Source organism: Oncorhynchus masou, chromosome 31 (genome assembly GCF_036934945.1).
Source record: "Oncorhynchus masou masou isolate Uvic2021 chromosome 31, UVic_Omas_1.1, whole genome shotgun sequence".
Classification (NCBI taxonomy): Eukaryota; Metazoa; Chordata; class Actinopteri; order Salmoniformes; family Salmonidae; genus Oncorhynchus; species Oncorhynchus masou.
The window spans coordinates 96,067,536-96,091,452 of NC_088242.1; positions in this window are offsets into that span (position 1 = coordinate 96,067,536).

Below are 23,917 nucleotides of genomic sequence, written 5' to 3' on the forward strand. Positions count from 1 at the left end.
GAGTATGTTGTTCCTACTGTGACAATTACAACTTATCCAAAGCAGTACTGTGGATAGATGGCAAGACTCACTCAAAATTGAAAGCGCAAACTACTGCATTTTGTCACGTCTGCTCCCGCTCTCCCCCCCGTGGCGCTTGAGGGTGCCAGGCTTCCCTGCATCATGCACTCCTGCCATCTATTACGCACACCTGCCTTCCCTCATCACGCGCATCAGTGATATTGGACTCATTCATCACCTCTTTATTTCCTCCCTTATATTTGTCTGTTCCCCAGCTCTGTTCCCTGCTGCTGAATTAATATTTTTTTTTGTCTGTGTTACCTGTTTGCTGATGCTGTTCCTGCCTCGTTTCATGTCTGTTCTATATTAAATGTTTGACTCCCCGTACCTGCTTCGTCTGTCCAGCATGATCTCATGTGACAGAATGCAGCAGCCAACATACGAAGCATCGGGGAGTACTGGCGTTCCGGTTGGTGGTGGCATTGGCTCTGGGTCGCCACAGATGGAAACGGGGGTGCCGATCCAGCTCGTCGTGCTTCCACGCCCTAGCTGGCTCGAGAGGTTTCATTACCCCGGTTGGCTCGGATGGCGCCCAACCCACATCGGGCCTCAGCCGGATCGTCAGTTCTTGTTCGCCCAGCCAGTCCAGGAATTGTTTTCTTTTGATTTTTCTTTTGTTGGTGACGTTGGGGTGGATTCGTCCGCTGATGGAAACGGGGGTTCCTAAGCCAGCCCTTCGGACTTTCACGCCCTGACTGGCTAGAGAGGTTTCCTTGCCTCGGTAGGCTCTGCGGCTTCCCATCCCATGTCATACTCCACTGGATCATCGGGCTCCCTCTCTGCAGCGGGATCGTCAGGCGTCTTGCCTCAGCCGGATCGTCGGGCTTCCATGCCTCAGCCGGCTCACCAGGCTCTCATGCTCCTGCCAGATCGTTGGGCTTCCACACCCCAAACCGGCTTGCCCTGCGCCCATGTCTCGGCCGGATTGCTCAGGCAGGACCCCGGGTGGCACCCATAGAGGGGGGGTACTGTCACGTCTGCTCCTGCTCCCCCCCCCGGCGCTTGAGGGCGCCAGGCTTCCCTGCATCATGCACTCCTGCCATCTGTTACACACACCTGCCTTCCCTCATCCTGCGCATCAGTGATATTGGACTCACCTGGACTCATTCATCACCTTTTTATTTCCTCCCTTATATTTGTCTGTTCCCCAGCTCTTGTTCCCTGCTGCAGCATTAATTGTTTTTTTCCATCTGTGTAACCTGTTTGCTGACGCTGTTCCTGCCTCGTTCCATGTCCGTTCTACATTAAATGTTTTACTCCCCGTACCTGCTCCGTCTCTCCAGCGTCATGCCATGTGACACCTTTAACCACGCAAGGTGACTGGGAACATGAGGCTGTACAACCAGACCAGCTATGACCTCCGAAAGGAAATCAAAGAGGCAAAAACGACAGTACACAGACAAAGTGGAGTCGCACTTCAAACCAGCCATGACTGGGAGACCCATGAGGCCAGGGAACAATTGACCCAGCGTCTTCCGAGTTAGGGGAGGGTTTGTCCTTGTCCCGTCTCGCTCTAGCGACTCCTTGTGTCGAGCCGGGTGCCTGCAAGCTGACAGTTGTATGGTGTTTTCTCCAACACACTAAGTGAGCAGTGTCAAGAAGCAGTGGATGCATGGCTCTCGACTTTTGCCTCTCCCGAGTCCGTACGGCAGTTGCACCGATGGGACAAGTCTGTGACTACCAATTGGATATCACGATTTGGGGAGAAATAGGGGTAACAGTAAAAAAATTGTTTTAAATTGTTAGTCCTCACAAGGCTGCCTGACCAGATAGCATCCCAAGCTGCTCTGAGCATGTGCAGACCTGCTGGCTGGAATGTTTTACGGACATATTCAATCTCTCCCTATCCTAGTCTGTACTCCCCACTTCAAGATGTCCACCATTGTTCCTGTACCCCACAAACGCAAAGGTTGCACTAATTTCTGTCATCATGAAGTGCTTTAAGAGGTTGTTTAGTGATCATATCACCTCCATCTTACACGACACCCTAGACCCACTCAAATCTGCATACTGCCCCAACAGATCCACGAATGATGAAATTGCAATAGATCTGCACACTGCCATATCCCATCTGGACAAGAGTAATACCCATGTAAGAATGCTGTTCATCGACTACAGCTCAGCCTTCAATACCATAGTGCCCTCTAAACATATCATTAAGCGCGGGGCCCTGGGTCTGAACCCTTTGCAACTCGGGTTCTGGAATTCCTAAAGGGCCGACCCCAGGTGGTAAAGGCCTTCCAGAGGGTGGTGAGGTAAGCCCAACGCATCACCAGGGGGCACACTGCCTGCCCTCCAGGACCCTTGGAGGTCAAGTCCCCATCCCAGATAGCATATGAACATGTCATAAGCAATGGCAAAATGTGTAGAATTGCAGGAAATTTGTTAAAACCTCTTAGGGCGCCTGAACCACTAGCGGGACAGCTACGACAACATCCGGTGAAATTGCAGGGCGCAAACTTCAAAATCACAATATTAAACATTCATGAAAATACAAGTGTCTTACATCATTTAAAAGCTTAACTTTTTGTTAACTTCTTGGTGACAGCGGGCAGTATTTTCACGTCTGGATAAAATGCATGCCCAAATTCAATTGCCTGCTACTCATCCCCAGAACATAAGATGTGCATATTATTAGTAGATTTGGATGGAAAACACTTTGAAGTTTCTAAAATTGTTTGAATCATGTCTGTGAGTTTTACAGAACAGACCATTCAGATTTTTTTTTTAGGACACTCTCTTTTCAATGGGTTTTCATTGGGAATCCAGATTTCTAAGGGACACCAGGCAGGTGATTCCCCTTCTTACAGTTCCTATCGCTGCCACTGGATGTCAACAGTCTTTAGAAATTGGTTGAGGTTATTCCTTTGTGTAATGAAGAAGTACGGCCATCTTGAACGAGAGTCACTTGAAGCAGATAGAGGCACGTGACCAGAAAGAATGCTTCAGTTTGTTTTCTTCCTGTATTGAACACAGATCATCCAGTCTTCAATTTTATCGATTATTTACATTAAAAATTACCTAAAGCTGTATTACAAAAGTAGTTTGAAATGTTTTGGTAAAGTTTACAGGTAACCTTTGAGATATTTTGTAGTCACGTTGCGAAAGTTGGAACCGGTGTTTTTCTGGATCAAACGCGCCAAATAAATGGACATTTTGGATATATATGGACAGAATTAATCGAACAAAATGACAATTGATGATGTTTATGGGACTTATTAGAGTGCCAACAAAAGAAGCTCGTCAAAGGTAATGCATGAATTATATTTTTATTTCTGCGTTTTGTGTCTCACCTGCAGGGTTGAAATATGCTTTCTCTCTTTTGTTTACGGAGGTGCTATCCTCAATAAGGAAGATAAATAACGAAGATCGCGCACCTCATTCACGCGCACAACAAGACTACTTTTCTAATGAGCTACACCTTGGAAAAACTACAACTACTTGTTCATTTTTCAAAAAACAAGTCTGAAACCTTTTATAAAGACTGTTGAGATCCAGTGGAAGACATAGGTACTGCAATCTGGGTCCTTTGTGGTTGGAAATTCAATAGGCCAACATAGGAATGAACTGGGAGCTAAAAAAGCAAGAATTCTGGATGGATTCTCCTCGCGTTTTCACCTGCCATATCAGTTCTGTTATACTCACAGACATTATCGTAACAGTTTTAGAAACTTCAGAGTGTTTTCTATCCAATGCTACCATATCTTAGCTTCTGGGCCTGAGTAACAGGCAGTTTACTTTCGGCACGTCAGTCATCCAAACACTGCCCCCGGCCCTCAAGAAGAGGTGGATTTTGGCAAATAAAAATGCACTAAATTCTCTTCTTTCTCAATGTTCCAACAGAAAGCCTTAGGTGGTTCATCCATGTGTCATTCTGGTCATGCACGCTACAACCAACGTAGCTCTATGTTAGCTAAGCTAGCCACTGTAGCTAGCCTGTAACTCCTCCAGTATGTGTTGATGTCATTTCCCCGTTCTTTTAAATTGGGACGAAAGCATTAGAGATCAGCTAAAAAAATGCACTTCTGTAGGGAAATATCTTGTTCAGCCATTTTGTTTTTAAGCATTAATTGTTATTTATATTTTTTAAGCATAGTTATGATTGCGCATTGATCAGTTATACAGTTTAAAGCCATTGTTTTTGCATTTTTGCCCAAAGTCGACTTTTGAGGTTACTCTCCAGTGTTTCTACATTTCTATGAAATATGACCTAGAGTGAATTACAATATGAGTGAAATAGTTTCTTACAATTTTTTTCTTCCAAGTAGGTTAAAAAGCAGCTTTTCTGTGTTTACACCAACAACGATATTGTGTGGACGCCCCCAACAAAAGAACAATGTGGACGTACCCCAACAACAGAACGGTGTGGACGTACCCCAACAACAGAACGGTGTGGACGTACACCAACAACAGAACGGTGTGGACGTACACCAACAACGATATTGTGTGGATGCCCCCAACAAAAGAACAATGTGGACGTACCCCAACAACAGAACGGTGTGGACGTACACCAACAACGTTATTGTGTGGACGCCCCCAACAAAAGAACAATGTGGACGTACCCCAACAACAGAACGGTGTGGACGTACCCCAACAACAGAACGGTGTGGACGTACACCAACAACAGAACGGTGTGGACGTACACCAACAACGATATTGTGTGGACGCCCCCAACAAAAGAACAATGTGGACGTACCCCAACAACAGAACGGTGTGGACGTACCCCAACAACAGAACGGTGTGGACGTACACCAACAACAGAACGGTGTGGACGTACCCCAACAACAGACCGGTGTGGACGTACCCCAACAACAGAACGGTGTGGACGTACCCCAACAACAGAACGGTGTGGACGTACCCCAACAACAGAACGGTGTGGACGTACCCCAACAACAGAACGGTGTGGACGTACCCCAACAACAGACCGGTGTGGACGTACCCCAACAACAGACCGGTGTGGACGTACCCCAACAAAAGAACAATGTGGACGTACCCCAACAACAGAACGGTGTGGACGTACCCCAACAACAGAACGGTGTGGACGTACCCCAACAAAAGAACAATGTGGACGTACCCCAACAACAGAACGGTGTGGACGTACCCCAACAACAGACCGGTGTGGACGTACCCCAACAACAGACCGGTGTGGACGTACCCCAACAACAGAACGGTGTGGACGTACCCCAACAACAGACCGGTGTGGACGTACCCCAACAACAGACCGGTGTGGACGTACACCAACAACAGAACGGTGTGGACGTACCCCAACAACAGACCGGTGTGGACGTACCCCAACAACAGACCGGTGTGGACGTACCCCAACAACAGACCGGTGTGGACGTACCCCAACAACAGACCGGTGTGGACGCGTACCCAACAACAGACCGGTGTGGACGTACCCCAACAACAGACCGGTGTGGACGTACCCCAACAACAGACCGGTGTGGACGTACCCCAACAACAGACCGGTGTGGACGTACCCCAACAACAGACCGGTGTGGACGTACCCCAACAACAGAACGGTGTGGACGTACCCCAACAACAGAACGGTGTGGACGTACCCCAACAACAGAACGGTGTGGACGTACCCCAACAACAGAACGGTGTGGACGTACCCCAACAACAGAACGGTGTGGACGTACCCCAACAACAGAATGGTGTGGACCCACCCAAACAACAAAATGTTGTGGGAGTATACCGGTCACTAAAAATATTAATGTAGACCGTTGATTGGCCAGCTCATCCACCAACATTATTTGGGCATGCGTTAACAGAATAAAAACTTTTAAAAGTGAGAATTTCACTGGACTGTTACTTTAAAAATGCACCATTTCCTCTCAGCCTCATGGCATATGTAGAGTAATAGGAAATTAGCCTTAAAACGGCCAAATTTTCTCTCATCGTCATGGCAAAATGTGAAGAATATCATGAGATTGGCAATATAAAATAAAAATAAAATCTGCCCATGGCAAAATGTGTAAAAAAAAAATGGTTTGTCTCATGAAACAATTTGTAGAATAGTGTTATAAAACTGTCCATTTTTCTCTCGTTCCACAGCGAAATGTGTTCAAACACAGGAAGTACATTTTTCTTTTTTGTGCGGTTCCACTGATCCTTCCACTTAGACTGGGTTTTCAGAACACCCCTCCAGAGTGGCAAAATAACTCATGTCAAACTGTGTAGAATTGCAAGAAATATATTGTTTTATGTAAAAAAAATAAAAAAATAAACAGGTTAAAGGACTAATGTTTTTCCCTCCCAATATCTACACCATATTTTTGCCCTTGAGCCACAGAATGAACTAATACATCTGTGCGTGTGTTTGACATTACAGAGAAAATCAGACTAGCCAATAAAACATTCCTGAGACATTGTGAAAGGGGGGATAGGGGAGATGAGAGATTTGTTTTGTACAGTAAATACATGTGGATCTGAATGTTATTGCCTGTACAGGGAAACATTGTAAACAATGAGTTGGATCCCTGAGACATTGTGAAAGGGGGGATAGGGGAGATGAGAGATTTATTTTGTACAGTAAATACATGTGGATCTGAATGTTATTGCCTGTACAGGGAAACATTGTAAACAATGAGTTGGATCCCTGAGACATTGTGAAAGGGGGGATAGGGGAGATGAGAGATTTGTTTTGTACAGTAAATACATGTGGATCTGAATGTTATTTCCTGTACAGGGAAACATTGTAAACAATGAGTTGGATCCCTGAGACATTGTGAAAGGGGGGATAGGGGAGATGAGAGATTTGTTTTGTACAGTAAATACATGTGGATCTGAATGTTATTTCCTGTACGGGGAAACATTGTAAACAATGAGTTGGATCCCTGAGACATTGGGAAAGGGGGGATAGGGGAGATGAGAGATTTGTTTTGTACAGTAAATACATGTGGATCTGAATGTTATTTCCTGTACAGGGAAACATTGTAAACAATGAGTTGAAGGTATGCTTTGATCAATGCGGTTTAGCTCTCCTATCCATTCTTTTTAGAGAAAAAAACTAAGACGTATTCATTAGAGAGCCAAGGTAGATCAGATCAGAAACCCCATTGGGCCAATTTATGTTAAAAGCGAAACACAAAAATGCCTCTATCCTCTCTCCTGACAAACATACAATCCCCATGACACATGGCGGCCATTGCCTTCTGATCCCATCTGAAAAGAACATCTCCATCCCAAGCAGATTCACAGATGGAGCCAAACAGGAGAAAAAGAAAGGGAGTGGTTGAAAGGTAGCAGTATGGGAGGAGGGGTTATTTTCTACTTGTTTGGTAGAGAATGAGACAAGTGTAGCCAGAAAACAAAGTCCACATGACATTTCTGGGTTGAAAGGCCTTTGAGTTAAGAATGAACGATGTAGAAAATGTAAAAGTGTATGTGGGGGGTTAAGGTAGCTAATGGAGAAAGAGGCAATAATACCCCTTTACTTGGCTCCAGAAATCAGACATTTTCTACAGAGGCCTTATAAATAAAACAAGTCTCTCTCCCATCACTCCCTCACCATTTTCTCATAGACTGATTAGACCCCTGTTGGCTGTGTCTTCTTGCCACTTCAATATTGGATTTTCAGAGCCCACTCACGGTTGTTATTATTATTATCGTCGCTAACTCTGAGACTCCATCAAGCGCACGGCTACCTGTGGACATGCGTGAAAATCGCCCCAAAATCCTAGTCTAAATGTAAATGGAGTTGGGTAATTGTTGTCTTTGTGGGGGTAGAACTTTTCTCATTGACAACACTTATTTTTGTGGGAGGGGGGGTATTTTTGAATTCTTTTTGAATTCTTTATTTGGGCTAATTTGGATTTAATGGCCTCGATGCATAGCGGAATTGTCACAGATAACTTGTCGAAATGCTTTTTTTGGGGGGCACTTCAGTGGGCTATTTCTGTGAGTGCTTGGAATGAAATGAGGCAATAACATGGTTTCACTTCTTTAGCAACCGAGGAACTGTGTTTTATGTCAATGTGTTCTACATTTGCGAGTGTAATAATATTTCTGCCATTATGTCTGAATCAACGTTATTTCTCACAGCACGGTATAAGGACGAGATAAAACAAACCCAGTTTACATTATTTCTCATGGCTCTTTTTTTTGTTTCTTTGGCAATACCCGTTCCTCTACATCTGCTTGTACATTTAGAAGATCTTGGCTTTATCTGTATGGTTAGGTTTATCACCGAAATATAAACCACAATCCCCGTCAGTTATATTCCATGCCATGCACCTTGTAATATTAATTAAACCATGTTAATGGTCATTTTAACTGTAATATAAAAACCCATTTAACGTAACATGAAGAGGGGACTTTTTTTGAGTTGTGGAGAAAAGCAATAAACCGTTCTACCCTGTTTGATACGGAAATGGAAAATCTGTAAAATGATTGTCACCGACACAGATACCGATTCATGCTATCTCGGGTTTTGTCGTTTCACAGCTAAGGTTAAGGATTTGGCCACTCCATTCTCAATCTCTTTCTTGCTCACACACACACACACACACACACACACACACACACACACACACACACACACGTCAATAGTCATGCTATACTGGGGCGCCATCTCCCCTAAAAACATGCTTCATGCGCTGGAGAGCCGCTGTTGATAAGACCCACCCAACATCATTTGAGTTCTCCAAAGCAGGACTGTCCAAGGAGGGCTATCTCCAGAAAGCTGCTATGCATCAGCTAGCCTGCTGTACCATTAATCTGTTTTCTCCTCCCAGCTCAAGCATTCTCTGTTTGCCATGCCTTGGCAGATCCACTTTTGAAAACATTGCACTTCAAATGAGGAGATTTGAAACTCTCTTTCTCTCTCCCTGATGAGGGTAGAGTTTCGACTCCCTCTCTCCAAGAAGAAACTGGTTTGGGCGTTGGCTACATGCTTAGGTAATCTCATGCTGATAAGGCAAACTGTATCTCATGCTGATAAGGCAAACTGTATCTCTGCTGATAAGGCAAACTGTATCTCATGCTGATAAGGCAAACTGTATCTCATGCTGATAAGGCAAACTGTATCTCATGCTGATAAGGCAAACTGTATCTCTGCTGATAAGGCAAACTGTATCTCATGCTGATAAGGCAAACTGTATCTCATGCTGATAAGGCAAACTGTATCTCATGCTGATAAGGCAAACTGCATCTCATGCTGATAAGGCAAACTGCATCTCATGCTGATAAGGCAAACTGCATCTCATGCTGATAAGGCAAACTGTATCTCATGATGATAAGGCAAACTGTATCTCATGCTGATAAGGCAAACTGTATCTCATGCTGATAAGGCAAACTGTATCTCATGCTGATAAGACAAACTGTATCTCATTTTGATAAGGTATAAACTGCATCTTTGCTGATAATAAGGTAGACTGTATCTCATGCTGATAAGGCAAACTGTATCTCATGCTGATAAGGTAAACTGCATCTCATGCTGATAAGGCAAACTGTATCTCTGATGATAAAGGTAAACTGTATCTCTGATGATAAAGGTAAACTGTATCTCATTTTGATAAGGTATAAACTGTATCTTTGCTGATAATAAGGTAGACCGTATCTCTGCTGATAAGGTAGAAACTATCTTTGCTGATAAGGTAAACTGTATCTCTTGCTTTTAACTTAACTCTTTATGTTTGATTACTTATACTGATAAGAACTGAGGACGGGAAGTTGTATATACACTGAACACAAATATAAACACAGCATGTAAAGTGAGCTAAAAGAAAATATCCCAGAAATGTTCCAAAAAAAGATGTGCACAAATATCTTTACATCCCTATTAGTGAGCATGAAGACTGCAGGAATGTCCACAAGAGCTGTTGCCAGAAAATGTTAATGTCTCCACCATAAGCCACCTCCAATGTGGTTTTAGAGAATTTGGCAGTACGTCTAACAGACCTCACTACCACAGACCACATGTATGGCGTCGTGCGGGTGAGCGGTTTGCTGATGTCACAGAGGGTTGGTATGGTTGGAGCGAGCGGTCGCATCTACACTTCGGTCCGCAGGTAGTATAACTTTTCATTACATTTCATTACATTTCATTATAGTACAACGGTTTGATTTGTCTAATCTTAGCAATTTCTTCTTAGCTAGCTACATAGCTGTCTTTGTATCAAAGATAATTGCGTAATTATCGTATTTCGTCGTCCTAACGTAGTCTACACTGCTTTCTGCCCAGCAGCTAGCTAACGTCCACTAGCACAGCAGCTAGCTAACGTCCACTAGCACAGCAGCTAGTTAACGTCCACTAGCACTGTAGAAACTATTACACTCAACGACTCGATTAGTGTAGTGTTAGCTAGCTACATAGTTGTCTTTGCTGATCGTATTTTGTCGTCCTAACGTAGTCTACACTGCTTTCTGCCCAGCAGCTAGCTAACGTCCACTAGCACAGCAGCTAGCTAACGTCCACTAGCACTGTAGAAACTATTACACTCAATGACTCGATTAGTGTAGTGTTAGCTAGCTACACAGTTGTCTTTGCTGTCTTCGTATCAAAGGTAATTGTGTAGCTTAGAGTGTGTAGACTTAGAGTGATTATCTTAATTTACCGAGGTTAGCTAGCCAGCTATTTGTCGTCCTTAACGTAGGAGTCACTGCTAGCTAGCTAGCCAACAGCTAGCCAACGTCTTCCGAATTGAACTTCAACAACCCGGTCAACATTCCGCCTCGCTCCACAGGTAGTATCACATTTTCATTTCACTTCATTACAGTACAACGGTTTGATTTGTTTGATCGTAGCTAGCTAGCTACTTAGCCGTCTTTGTATCTAAGACAATTGTGTAGTCTGGAGCGATTTTCTAGGTTAGCTAGCCAGCTATTGTCGTTCTTTTAACGTAACGTTACGTAATCAACACTGCTAGCTAGCCAGCTAGCCCCCGAATAGCAGCACTGTAGAAACCATTACACTCGACGGAACGACTTGATTAGTGTAGTGTCAACAACGTAGCCACTGCCAGCTAGCCTACTCCAGCAGTACTGTATCATTTCAATCATTTTAGTCAATAAGATTCTTGCTACGTAAGCTTAACGTTCTGAACATTCGATAAGTGTAGTCCACTTGTCATTCCAATCTCCTTTGCATTAGCGTAGCCTCTTCTGTAGCCTGTCAACTATGTGTCTATCTATCCCTGTTCTCTCCTCTCTGCACAGACCATACAAACGCTCCACACCGCGTGGCCGCGGCCACCCTAATCTGGTGGTCCCAGCGCGCACGACCCACGTGGAGTTCCAGGTCTCCGGTAGCCTCTGGAACTGCCGATCTGCGGCCAACAAGGCAGAGTTCATCTCAGCCTATGCCTCCCTCCAGTCCCTCGACTTCTTGGCACTGACGGAAACATGGATCACCACAGACAACACTGCTACTCCTACTGCTCTCTCTTCGTCCGCCCACGTGTTCTCGCACACCCCGAGAGCTTCTGGTCAGCGGGGTGGTGGCACCGGGATCCTCATCTCTCCCAAGTGGTCATTCTCTCCTTCTCCCCTTACCCATCTGTCTATCGCCTCCTTTGAATTCCATGCTGTCACAATTACCAGCCCTTTCAAGCTTAACATCCTTATCATTTATCGCCCTCCAGGTTCCCTCGGAGAGTTCATCAATGAGCTTGATGCCTTGATAAGCTCCTTTCCTGAGGACGGCTCACCTCTCACAGTCCTGGGCGACTTTAACCTCCCCACGTCTACCTTTGACTCATTCCTCTCTGCCTCCTTCTTTCCACTCCTCTCCTCTTTTGACCTCACCCTCTCACCTTCCCCCTACTCACAAGGCAGGCAATACGCTCGACCTCATCTTTACTAGATGCTGTTCTTCCACTAACCTCATTGCAACTCCCCTCCAAGTCTCCGACCACTACCTTGTATCCTTTTCCCTCTCGCTTTCATCCAACACTTCCCACACTGCCCCTACTCGGATGGTATCGCGCCGTCCCAACCTTCGCTCTCTCTCCCCCGCTACTCTCTCCTCTTCCATCCTATCATCTCTTCCCTCTGCTCATACCTTCTCCAACCTATCTCCTGATTCTGCCTCCTCAACCCTCCTCTCTTCCCTTTCTGCATCCTTTGACTCTCTATGTCCCCTATCCTCCAGGCCGGCTCGGTCCCCCTCCCGCTCCGTGGCTCGACGACTCACTGCGAGCTCACAGAACAGTGCTCCGGGCAGCCGAGCGGAAATGGAGGAAAACTCGCCTCCTGCGGACCTGGCATCCTTTCACTCCCTCCTCTCTACATTTTCCTCCTCTGTCTCTGCTGCTAAAGCCACTTTCTTCCACTCTAAATTCCAAGCATCTGCCTCTAACCCTAGGAAGCTCTTTGCCACCTTCTCCTCCCTCCTGAATCCTCCTCCCCCTCCCCCCCTCCTCCCTCTCTGCAGATGACTTCGTCAACCATTTTGAAAAGAAGGTCGACGACATCCGATCCTCGTTTGTTAAGTCAAACGACACCGCTGGTTCTGCTCACACTGCCCTACCCTGTGCTCTGACCTCTTTCTCCCCTCTCTCTCCAGATGAAATCTCGCTTCTTGTGACGGCCGGCCGCCCAACAACCTGCCCGCTTGACCCTATCCCCTCCTCTCTTCTCCAGACCATTTCCGGAGACCTTCTCCCTTACCTCACCTCGCTCATCAACTCATCCCTGACCTCTGGCTACGTCCCTTCTGTCTTCAAGAGAGCGAGAGTCGCACCCCTTCTGAAAAAACCTACACTCGATCCCTCCGATGTCAACAACTACAGACCAGTATCCCTTCTTTCTTTTCTCTCCAAAACTCTTGAACGTGCCGTCCTTGGCCAGCTCTCCCGCTATCTCTCTCAGAATGACCTTCTTGATCCAAATCAGTCAGGTTTCAAGACTAGTCATTCAACTGAGACTGCTCTTCTCTGTATCACGGAGGCGCTCCACACTGCTAAAGCTAACTCTCTCTCCTCTGCTCTCATCCTTCTAGACCTATCGGCTGCCTTCGACACTGTGAACCATCAGATCCTCCTCTCCACCCTCTCCGAGTTGGGCATCTCCGGCGCGGCCCACGCTTGGATTGCGTCCCTACCTGACAGGTCGCTCCTACCAGGTGGCGTGGCAAGAATCTGTCTCCTCGCCACGCGCTCTCACCACTGGTGTCCCCCAGGGCTCTGTTCTAGGCCCTCTCCTATTCTCGCTATACACCAAGTCACTTGGCTCTGTCATAACCTCACATGGTCTCTCCTATCATTGCTATGCAGACGACACACAATTAATCTTCTCCTTTCCCCCTTCTGATGACCAGGTGGCGAATCGCATCTCTGCATGTCTGGCAGACATATCAGTGTGGATGACGGATCACCACCTCAAGCTGAACCTCGGCAAGACGGAGCTGCTCTTCCTCCCGGGGAAGGACTGCCCGTTCCATGATCTCGCCATCACGGTTGACAACTCCATTGTTTCCTCCTCCCAGAGCGCTAAGAACCTTGGCGTGATCCTGGACAACACCCTGTCGTTCTCAACTAACATCAAGGCGGTGGCCCGTTCCTGTAGGTTCATGCTCTACAACATCCGCAGAGTACGACCCTGCCTCACACAGGAAGCGGCGCAGGTCCTAATCCAGGCACTTGTCATCTCCCGTCTGGATTACTGCAACTCGCTGTTGGCTGGGCTCCCTGCCTGTGCCATCAAACCCCTACAACTCATCCAGAACGCCGCAGCCCGTCTGGTGTTCAACCTTCCCAAGTTCTCTCACGTCACCCCGCTCCTCCGCTCTCTCCACTGGCTTCCAGTTGAAGCTCGCATCCGCTACAAGACCATGGTGCTTGCCTACGGAGCTGTGAGGGGAACGGCACCGCAGTACCTCCAGGCTCTGATCAGGCCCTACACCCAAACAAGGGCACTGCGTTCATCCACCTCTGGCCTGCTCGCCTCCCTACCACTGAGGAAGTACAGTTCCCGCTCAGCCCAGTCAAAACTGTTCGCTGCTCTGGCCCCCAATGGTGGAACAAACTCCCTCACGACGCCAGGACAGCGGAGTCAATCACCACCTTCCGGAGACACCTGAAACCCCACCTCTTCAAGGAATACCTAGGATAGGATAAAGCAATCCTTCTCACCCCCCCTTAAATGATTTAGATGCACTATTGTAAAGTGGCTGTTCCACTGATGTCAGAAGGTGAATTCACCAATTTGTAAGTCGCTCTGGATAAGAGCGTCTGCTAAATGACTTAAATGTAAATGTAAATGTAATGTCAACGTTGTGAACAGAGGTGCCCCATGGTGGCGGTGCTGTTATGGTATGAGCAGGCACAAGCTACAGGCAACCAATACAATTGCGTTTTATCATTGGCAATTTGAATGCACAGAGATACCGTGATGAGATCCTGAAGCCCATTGTCATGGCATTCATCTGCCGCCATCACCTCATGTTTCAGCATGATAATGCACAGCCTCATGTCGCAAGGATCTGTACACAATTCCTGGAAAGCTGAAAATGTCACAGTTCTCCCATGGCCTGCATACTCATCAGACATGTCAACCATCAAACATGTTTGGAATGCTCTGCGTTGACGTGTACGACAGCATGTTCCAGTTCCCACCGATATCCATCAACTTCACACAGTCATTGAAGAGAAGTGGGTACAACATTCCACAGGCCACAATCAACAGCCTGATCTGTCGCGCTGCGTGAGGCAAATGGTGGTCAAACCAGATGGTAGCCTCTCTAAAATAATCCAGGTACAATCAGAAATTCCCCACGGCAGCTGTCTAGGCCCATTATTATTAAAAAAAAACTTTATTAATGAATTTCCACTGGCTTTGAGTAAAGCCAGTGTGTCTATGAATGCGGATGACTCAACACTATACATGTCACCTACTACAGCGACTGAAATGACTGCAGTTAGTTTTAAAGTGGGTGGCAAGGAATTAAGTTAGTCCTAAATATTTTTTTAACTAAAAGCATTGTATTTGGGACAAAACATTCACTAAACCCTAAACCTCAGCTAAATCTTGCAATGAATAATTTCGAAATTGAGCAAGTTGAGGTGACTAAACTGCTTGGAGTTACCCAGGATTGTAACCTGTCATGGTCAAAACATATTGATACAACAGTAGCTAAGATGGGTTTACGTCTGTCCATAATAAAGCGCTACTCTGCCTTCTTAACAGCACTATCAACAAGGCAGGTCCTACAGGCCCTAATTTTGTCGCACCTGGACTACTGTTCAGTCGTGTGGTCAGGTGCCACAAAAAAGGGACTTAGGATTTGCAAATTGCAATTTGTTCAGAACAGGGCGGCACGGCTGACCCTTGGATGTACACAGAGAGCTAATATTAATAACATGCATGTCAATCTCCCCTGGCTCAAAGTGGTGGATAGATTGACTTCATCACTGCTTGTATTCATGATAGGTATTGACATGTTGAATGCACCAAGCTGTCTGTTGTGAACTACTGGCAGACAGCTCGGACACCCATGAATACATGCCACCAGAGGTCTCTTCACAGTCCTCAAGTCCAGAAAAGACTATGGGAGGTGCACAGTACTAAATAGAGCCAGGACTACATGGGACTCTATTCCACATAAAGTTAATGATGCAGCAGTAGAATCAGATTTAAAAACAGATTTAAAAAACATCTTATGGAACAGTGGGGACGGTTTAGACACACACACACACACACACACACACAGGCACAGACATGCATACACGCACGCGATAGCATACGCACTATACACACACATACACATGGACTGTGGTAGTGGTGGAGTAGGGGCCTGTGGGCACGTGGTCTGTGAATGTATTGTAATGTTTTCAAAATTGTATTAACTGCCTTAGTTTTGCTGTCGACATGCGCCTTCCCGAACACGGCAATACAACGTGAACGACACATCATACCGACGTTTGATGACCTCATCCATGACCTGCCTTGGCAGCAGCTAATGGGGGATCAATCATAAATACAAACGTCTTTCTCTAAGAAAACAGAAAAAAGACGAAGAACTCAAGTGTTGTTTTTGCTGTATTCACAAATGCGTTCACATTTTTCTCCCTCAATCTCTGAAGCACAGCTTTGTGAGGCTTGTTCATCTTGAGATCTCCTGTCGACTAGGACGTCGTCTCTCGTGTTTCTCACATTGGGAACGCCTCACAGCACTTTCTTTATTGCGTATTGAAACACCTCGGGCAGCTGAATTTATGCCAAAATCCAGTGTGTTTTGTATATCTAGAGGCCAGTATGTGTCGTGAAACTCGCGATACCTTGAATCTATAACTCGAGCTAATTGTATTCAGCATTCGAATCCATCTTGGAGAACAGCAATGCTCCGTTCAGGTCATGGATGAGGTCATCAAACGTCGGTATGATGTGTCGTTCACGTTGTATTGCCGTGTTCGGGAAGGCGCATGTCGACACAGACTAACTTCATCAGACATTTGGGATACCCATGGCATCGGCCCACTGTTTTTTTCTCTCTCGATAATATCATGGCTTGTCAACTTGTCTACTTCCTGTTCAACTTTTTTCTCTCCTGTGAAAAGCAATCCTCCTGTGTGGCTGTTGGTTGGTTCACTGGAAAGTCTTTGGAAAAGGTCCTGGTATTCATTGGTGAGCTGGCTTATGAATGAACCATTAGACGGTTAGGCTTGGAATGGACAGAGAGTTGATTATTTTCAGTAATCCAAGGTCTGTTGCTGTCTGACAGCTGAGAAGTGAGCCAGAATCACCTTTGAATACATAAAAAGTGGTATCCACCATCTTGGTCTCGGAGCTGACTGTTGCTGTGAATTTTGATGAGCCATAAGCAAAGATGTTTGCCTTCACGCCTGCTCCCGAATCAACAATAACATCCATTGGACATGTTCATAATGGTTAACTTGGACATGTTGTTGTGGTGGTTTCTGTAGTTTACAACATGCAGTTCATGATCATCATCATCACCATCACCATCAGAGCTTGGTGAGGTGTCTTGTTTATGTGGCTTTTTGTCATCTTATGAATGCTCTTTATGCACTTTGTGTTTTGGGTGCTGCTGGGCTTGTTATTCAGCAGCTTAAGGGGTAAACTGTGATTTGGGATCTACAGTGGAGCAGTGAGGGCCAGAGCACACACAGAGAGGAGAGATAAACGCCAGGTAAAGAAGATAGGTGCAGTGGCAGCTGTACAGATAACTGATTCAAAGCACTTTGACCTCTCCAACACGGCAGAAAGCTAACACGGTATGATGCTCCGTCTCCTTAATTAATTCAGCCACTTACTGACACAACTAGTACAAGTTAAACCAAACACACCAAACACAGTGCTATTTACAAACACGTGACTGGCTCAACTGTTCTGGGGAATAATGCTAAATAATCAAGCCTTGGGGAAAATAACATTCCATTAGGGTTAGGGGTCATGTATACAAATGCCCAAATGCCCATTTTTTTGGGGGGGCAAACAGGCTTGAAGAAGAGATCTCAGTGATTTGGAACGAGGGGTCACAAAGGAGAAAGGGGGGTGAAAGGGTGTGTGTGTGTGTGGTGTGTGCGTGTGTGTCTTACTCACCAGATCTCAACCCAAGTGAAGACTTTTGGGAGATGCTGGAGAGGCAAATAATACAGCCATGTCCATCACATAATGTACTTTTTCTTGTGGAAGAATGGTGTTGGATCCCTCCAGTCACACACACAGTCACTAAAGCCACACACAGTCACACACACAGTCAGTCACACAGTCGCTAAAGTCACACACAGTCACACACACAGTCACTCACACTGTCACACAGTCAGTCACACACACAGTCACACACACAGTCACTAAAGTCACACACAGTCACTAAAGTCACACACAGTCACACACACAGTCACATAGTCACACAGTCACACACAGTCAGTCACACACAGTCACACACAGTCACTAAAGCCACACACACAGTCACTAAAGTCACACACACAGTCACATAGTCACACAGTCAGTCACACAGTCACACAGCCACACACATAGTCACACAGTCACTAAAGCCACACAGTCACATATAGGCAACCATCATCATGCCAGATCGTCAGTGTCGTCAGAGTGTGAAGAATTCAAAGTTAATTCAACCCCCTCGAGTTAATCCACGAGTCCCCTACTTTCCCACCTTTAACGCGGTAACATCATGGAAATGTGTGGTGGAGACAACTAGCAACCCTGACTAACCCCCCCCCCGTCTCCACCTCTTCACTCCCCCTTAATAACCCCCTGTCCCCTCCATCTTCCCAGAACCCCACAGCCCCACCTCTGTGGCAACTGCTGAGAGAGGAAGCACACTGGACACCACTTTATCGTTGCATTATTGGCCATTTATTTCCTGTTTTTTTGTTGTTGTAAGATTGTATACGTTTTTTTCTTCTCTTTCTCAAACAACACCTACAAACGACTTCATATAGACCCACACAAACCTCAACGACATCTCACCTGGCCAGACCCACCTGCACAAACCCTCTTCATCTCCATTACTCTCCGCCGCATGGTCTCAAACTGCGCCATTTTATTACTCTCCATCACCCCACGCACTTTTCAATTCTAAGATAATAAAGCATTTGACCTTTCCATAGTGTTAACGATGGAATACTGGTTAATTTCTAGTTAAAAAAAAAAATAATAATTTTTTATTAAGATTGATGAGAAAAGTATTGTCCAACCAACTGGGTATTTCACGGCACTCTCATTCTGTTATGTCTTGAAATATGCAGACAGACGGATTAAAAGTGTATTTACATTGTAATTCTTCTGACAGACAACTTTTCTAACTCTGCCCATAACTTATGGACTTTTTGACATTTCCTGCTCTAAACTATGTAGAATATTGGCCTGTTGGGAACTACAACTCCCTACTACATCACACAGTTTGGGCTTGATCTGATTTGTCTCTAGAGAAACTGTGCAATGTGCACATTGAGCTAAAAAAAATGAACTAAATGGAATTCAAATAATTGAACCGAGGTCAGTCAAATGAAGAACAATTTGCTCAATTTTGGAAAGCATGAACCATATGACTAACTCAGACAGTGGTCTCACAATCAGTTAGAACAAAACAAACCTCAGACACACAGGTAGGATTGTCAAACGTTTGCCTGCCGGCACTACTTAGCACCTCTGTACAGTGTCTATTGTGTTTAAACGGCAGACCTTGGAAATCGTCAGCCACTCAACCTTGTTAAAATATTCCAAAACAGAATTTTTATACATGTTTTATTTCACCTTTATTTAACCAGGTAGGCTAGTTGAGAACAAGTTCTCATTTACAACTGCGACCTGGCCAAGATAAAGCATAGCAGTGTGAACAGACAACAACAACAGAGTTACACATGGAGTAAACAATAACACAGTAGAAAAAAAAGAGAGTCTATATACATTGTGTGCAAAAGGCATGAGGAGGTAGGCGAATAATTACAATTTAGCAGATTAACACTGGAGTGATAAATGATCAGATGATTATGTACAAGTAGAGATACTGTTGTGCAAAAGAGCAGGTAATAAATATAAAATAAAAACAGTATGGTGATGAAGAAGGTAAATTGGGTGGGCTATTACCAGAAGGTGGCAGTAGCGTTGTTCGTCATATTTGTGCGTATCAATGCCGGTTGGTATCGGTGCCGGTTGGTATCGGTGCCGGTCGGTATCATTGCCGGTCGGTATCATTGCCGGTCGGTATCAGTACCAGTCACTGCTGTTTTAAGATGACGTGGACCATACTTGATTTTAGGAGCACGGCCTTATTTCCATTACAGCTTATTGGTTGACTGTCTATTCATATTCTATTCACCCAACTCAATGTAACATTGATAGATTTAAAACTACTTCATGATTTTCAAATTTTCTGAATAAGGCCAATAGCCTTAATGTTTAGCTAGATAGCTAACATTAGCATATTGGCTAACTAGCTAAGGACACTGCTCTAACTCGGCGGTTACCAGAGGCAGCCATTTCATGTAAACGAGCTAATCCATTGTGATTTAATCATAATTTCAATACCAGCTACAGTGGGTAGCTCGCTTGGAAGAAGTATTTAGTGTTGTGTGTATTGCGTCTGTGCACTTAGCTAGCTACCATCCCATATGCTGTATTGCAAATAAAGTGGGACTTGCTGGATCTGTGGATCGACAGAGACAATGCCCTCTTTTTTAATTTTTATTTTTTGTCTCCCCCACATGGGTGTTCCTGCTCTCTGACTTGCTCAAAGGCAAGTTGTTAACCACTGACGAGCATTGCGATCATACAAGTAGAATGGGTAAGTTCGTCACTTCCCGGGTCGGCACGCAGCATGTACCGATTTTGTTCTAGCAGGAGAAGGTACAGCCTCCCACTGTGATATGTATCTATCTGCGGTCTATCAGCGGTCTATCCACGTTCTATCCGCCTTCTATCTGCGGGTCTATCCGCGGCCCATCTGTGTACTATCAGCGGTCTATCTGTGGACTATAGGTGGTCTATCTGTGGACTATAGGCAGTCTATCTGCGGTCTATCTGCGGTCTATCTGCGGTCTATCTGTGGACTATCGGCGGCCTATCTGCAGTGAGATCTTGGTTTGTTTCATGATTTAGCTGTTTGCAGAAAGTAGTGGCCATTCACTTCTTGTTAGTTTTGCACTAGATGCAGTAGACCGCAAACCTGGGTTTAAATACAAATTGAAATAATTTTCAAATATTGTATTTATGTTCAATTGCGCTTGCCTGACTTAATGGACCAACTGAATAGTTCAAAAACAGTGTAAACCCCCAGGCAGACGAAAGATTTAAAATAGTATTTGAACCCAGGTCTGGTAGACAGCAGGGTGCTGAGGAGAAACTCTAATTGCTTCCTAAGGGCACAGTGGCCTTGATTTGATTAAACCTGATCCTTGCATATCCGACGCCTTCTAAAGCCCCTGGCGTCATCATTATCTCTCCCATCAAGCTGCTCCAAAATGGCTTCTTTTGTTACCCTCCATGTGAGTGACCGGCAGAGTTAGAGGTTGCCAATCACTGTTTAAAATCAGTCAGCGTAATTAAAAGGGATTAGTTCGGCAAACTTGGTGATATATTTTTTTTTCGAGTTTACTGTAAGCTTGGCGTTTACACAAGTACACACAAACACACATGAATGCACACAGGAGCACAAACACCGACCTATCAGGCTGGCAGAACTCAGTCTATGTTTACTGATAAGGTCTGATAAAGAAGTGTGTCATTGACCGAGGCGAGTTTGAGCAATGCCCCATGAAACGGAAAGTAAGCCTCGGGGGTTAAGATTGGATAAGGTAATTGACTGATGTTTTGACAGGGTTCCCTCGGTCTCCCATCGAAGGTCCAGTCTACGTCCAACTGTCACCAAGGTTAATGATTTGAGCCCAGACGGTAATTAAACATTTATATGGGGAAACCAAAGCCCTGATATATCATGTGACCTCAGTCCCAAATGCTGGCTCTGACTGTCGGGCTCATCTTACCCCTCTTCCCAAATTCTGCACCCCTCATCAAGCTTCTCTGTGTCCAGACCTTCACCAGGGACCAGTAACCCCTGGACGGTGCTCTGCTTGCGTCGGTTCCACTCTTGGTCCTGGCATTGCGTGGTATGCACATTCTACCAATGTCAGGGGCTGCTACAATGCTTCAAACTCGGCATATGACGCTCATAAAATCGTGAATTTCCCCTCGCAGATTACCAGCGTTTATGGCCAGGATTTATTTCAATGCAGAGGACAAACTACTTTAGCCGCTGTGGTTGCAGGAAGCTGGGTTCACCATTACCCGCAGGTTAACGTAATTGATTCTGTGGATCTGTACAGAAGAACTATATGCCTACATTGTGTCAGCTCAAAACGTCCAGGAAGCATATCCTTGCTTAACAGTGTCCTGAAACACAGAAATGCCCTATAACAAGGCCTTTATAAAAGATATTTGAAAAGATTCAGCCTACCGACATGACCCTCGGATACTCCTGGAGACATCTGTTCACTATGTGGAAGCTGACCAATAGGAAAAAAAGGTGTTTTGTCACCGTTTCGCCACAAGGCAAACCCACTCCTACATTCTCCAAACTTTTCTCCAGACCCAGTATTTGAATAACGCAAGACCCAAACAATATATAGACTGATGTGGTTCTTGTAACGAGTAACACCTGACCACCAATCAGGTATAATAAAAACATAGTATATCCTTGCAGTTCTCTCACTCACACGCCACTAGAAAAGATACATCTGCATATCCATTTATCAATAGAGGCTGGAGTCAGTTGGAGTTACTATAGCAACACTGTTCCTTAAACACATTAAAGTCTAAGAAGTATAATATATATTCTATCAGAACATTTTATTTTAAAGGAAGTTTGTTCTGAAGTGTCTGTCCTAAATCTGAGAGATACTGTATAAGAAAGATCACAAAACATATACATACATATACACACACACACATGTATATATATTTTACATTAGTTTAACCCCTTGATTTTGCCACTTACCAGTCTCCATATATTCAGTGTACTTCCATAAATGTGTTTGTGAGAGTCTCACCTTCCCACAGAGGGGTCATACTAGTGTGTAGCCCAAACTGTTCAGACGCTACAGACAGAAGTTGGCAGATCAGCTGTAACCGACTTCATAAGATTCCCAAGATGCTTGTGGGGGTCGTAGAGCAAAACGGAGAGCATCGTAGCATCTTGTCTTTCCATAGAGGGGTCGCAATAGTTTTGTAGGCCAAACCGTTCGGACGATATACATGATTTTGTGAGATTGCTGATTTTCGGGATGTCTCGTGGTCTCATAGTCACCTTCCACCTCATATACAATAGTGTTACATTGGCAGATGCAGTGGATTGAGATGCAAAAACCTCCATAAATATCTCGAGCTTAAACAGATTTGTATGGGGATTTATATTATGCTAATTCGATTTCAGTGGGGGTGCGAACATCGACCTTGGGGAGGGGGGAGGGGGGTGTTAAACATCCTATAATACCTATTCCCTCAAGATCTGTTCACCTGCTCTGTTCTTCCCCTGTTCTACCGTCTTAAATGTACCTTATTGGTGTCGCTACGAGCCTCTGAGGACACAACCATTTTAATATGTACGGCTAGCAATGGCTGCCCCTGAGGGGAGGAGATGTTAGCACGTAAGGCATAGCCAATGGCCTTGTAGATTGATTATCATAGCACGTAAGGCATAGCCAATGGCCTTGTAGATTGATTATCATAGCACGTAAGGCATAGCCAATGGCCTTGTATTAAAAAAATCTACCATTCTTCCCATGTCTACACTAGGGAGTTACGAGATGCACAATTTGAACCTGGGGGGGGGGATCTGTTGAAGATGACACTACAGAGATCAATATGCTGCGTGAAGCCATGGAGCTCCAGCACGAACCCTCAGGGCCTGGTCATATAGGGAACATATCCTCTGTTCTTGTATATATATATATATATATATATATATATTTTTCAGGGTCTTTAATGGTAGCAATCACATAACAAACTGGAACAGGCCTCAAGTCTGGTCTGGTCTGAATCTCTACCAAAATCGTATCATGATTTTTTAAAGCCTACTAAAGTATTACTCTAAAGCTTCGTCCTTGAGTGAAACACGGCTCTGGACAGAGATCGACCAGGATGTGTATCGTAGCGCAAAGAAGAAGAACAAGAAGAAGAAGAAGAAGAAGAAGAAATAGACAGAAGCAGCTAAAGGGAAGACAAAACAGAGGCTTTACTTTAGAGTTAAAATGATACAAGCAGGATGTGTCTGGTTCCCAGTAGCCCTCTGTAAGTCTGTCCCCTTGTTTGGCTGTGGGATAGAAAGTGGATTTGGGTTTCTCTGAGAAGGGAGATTGCCCAGGCTGACACGTCGGTAGAAAGGCAACTATGGGGAGGTGCACCCACAGTGGATGGAACCTAAGACAGTCGTAGG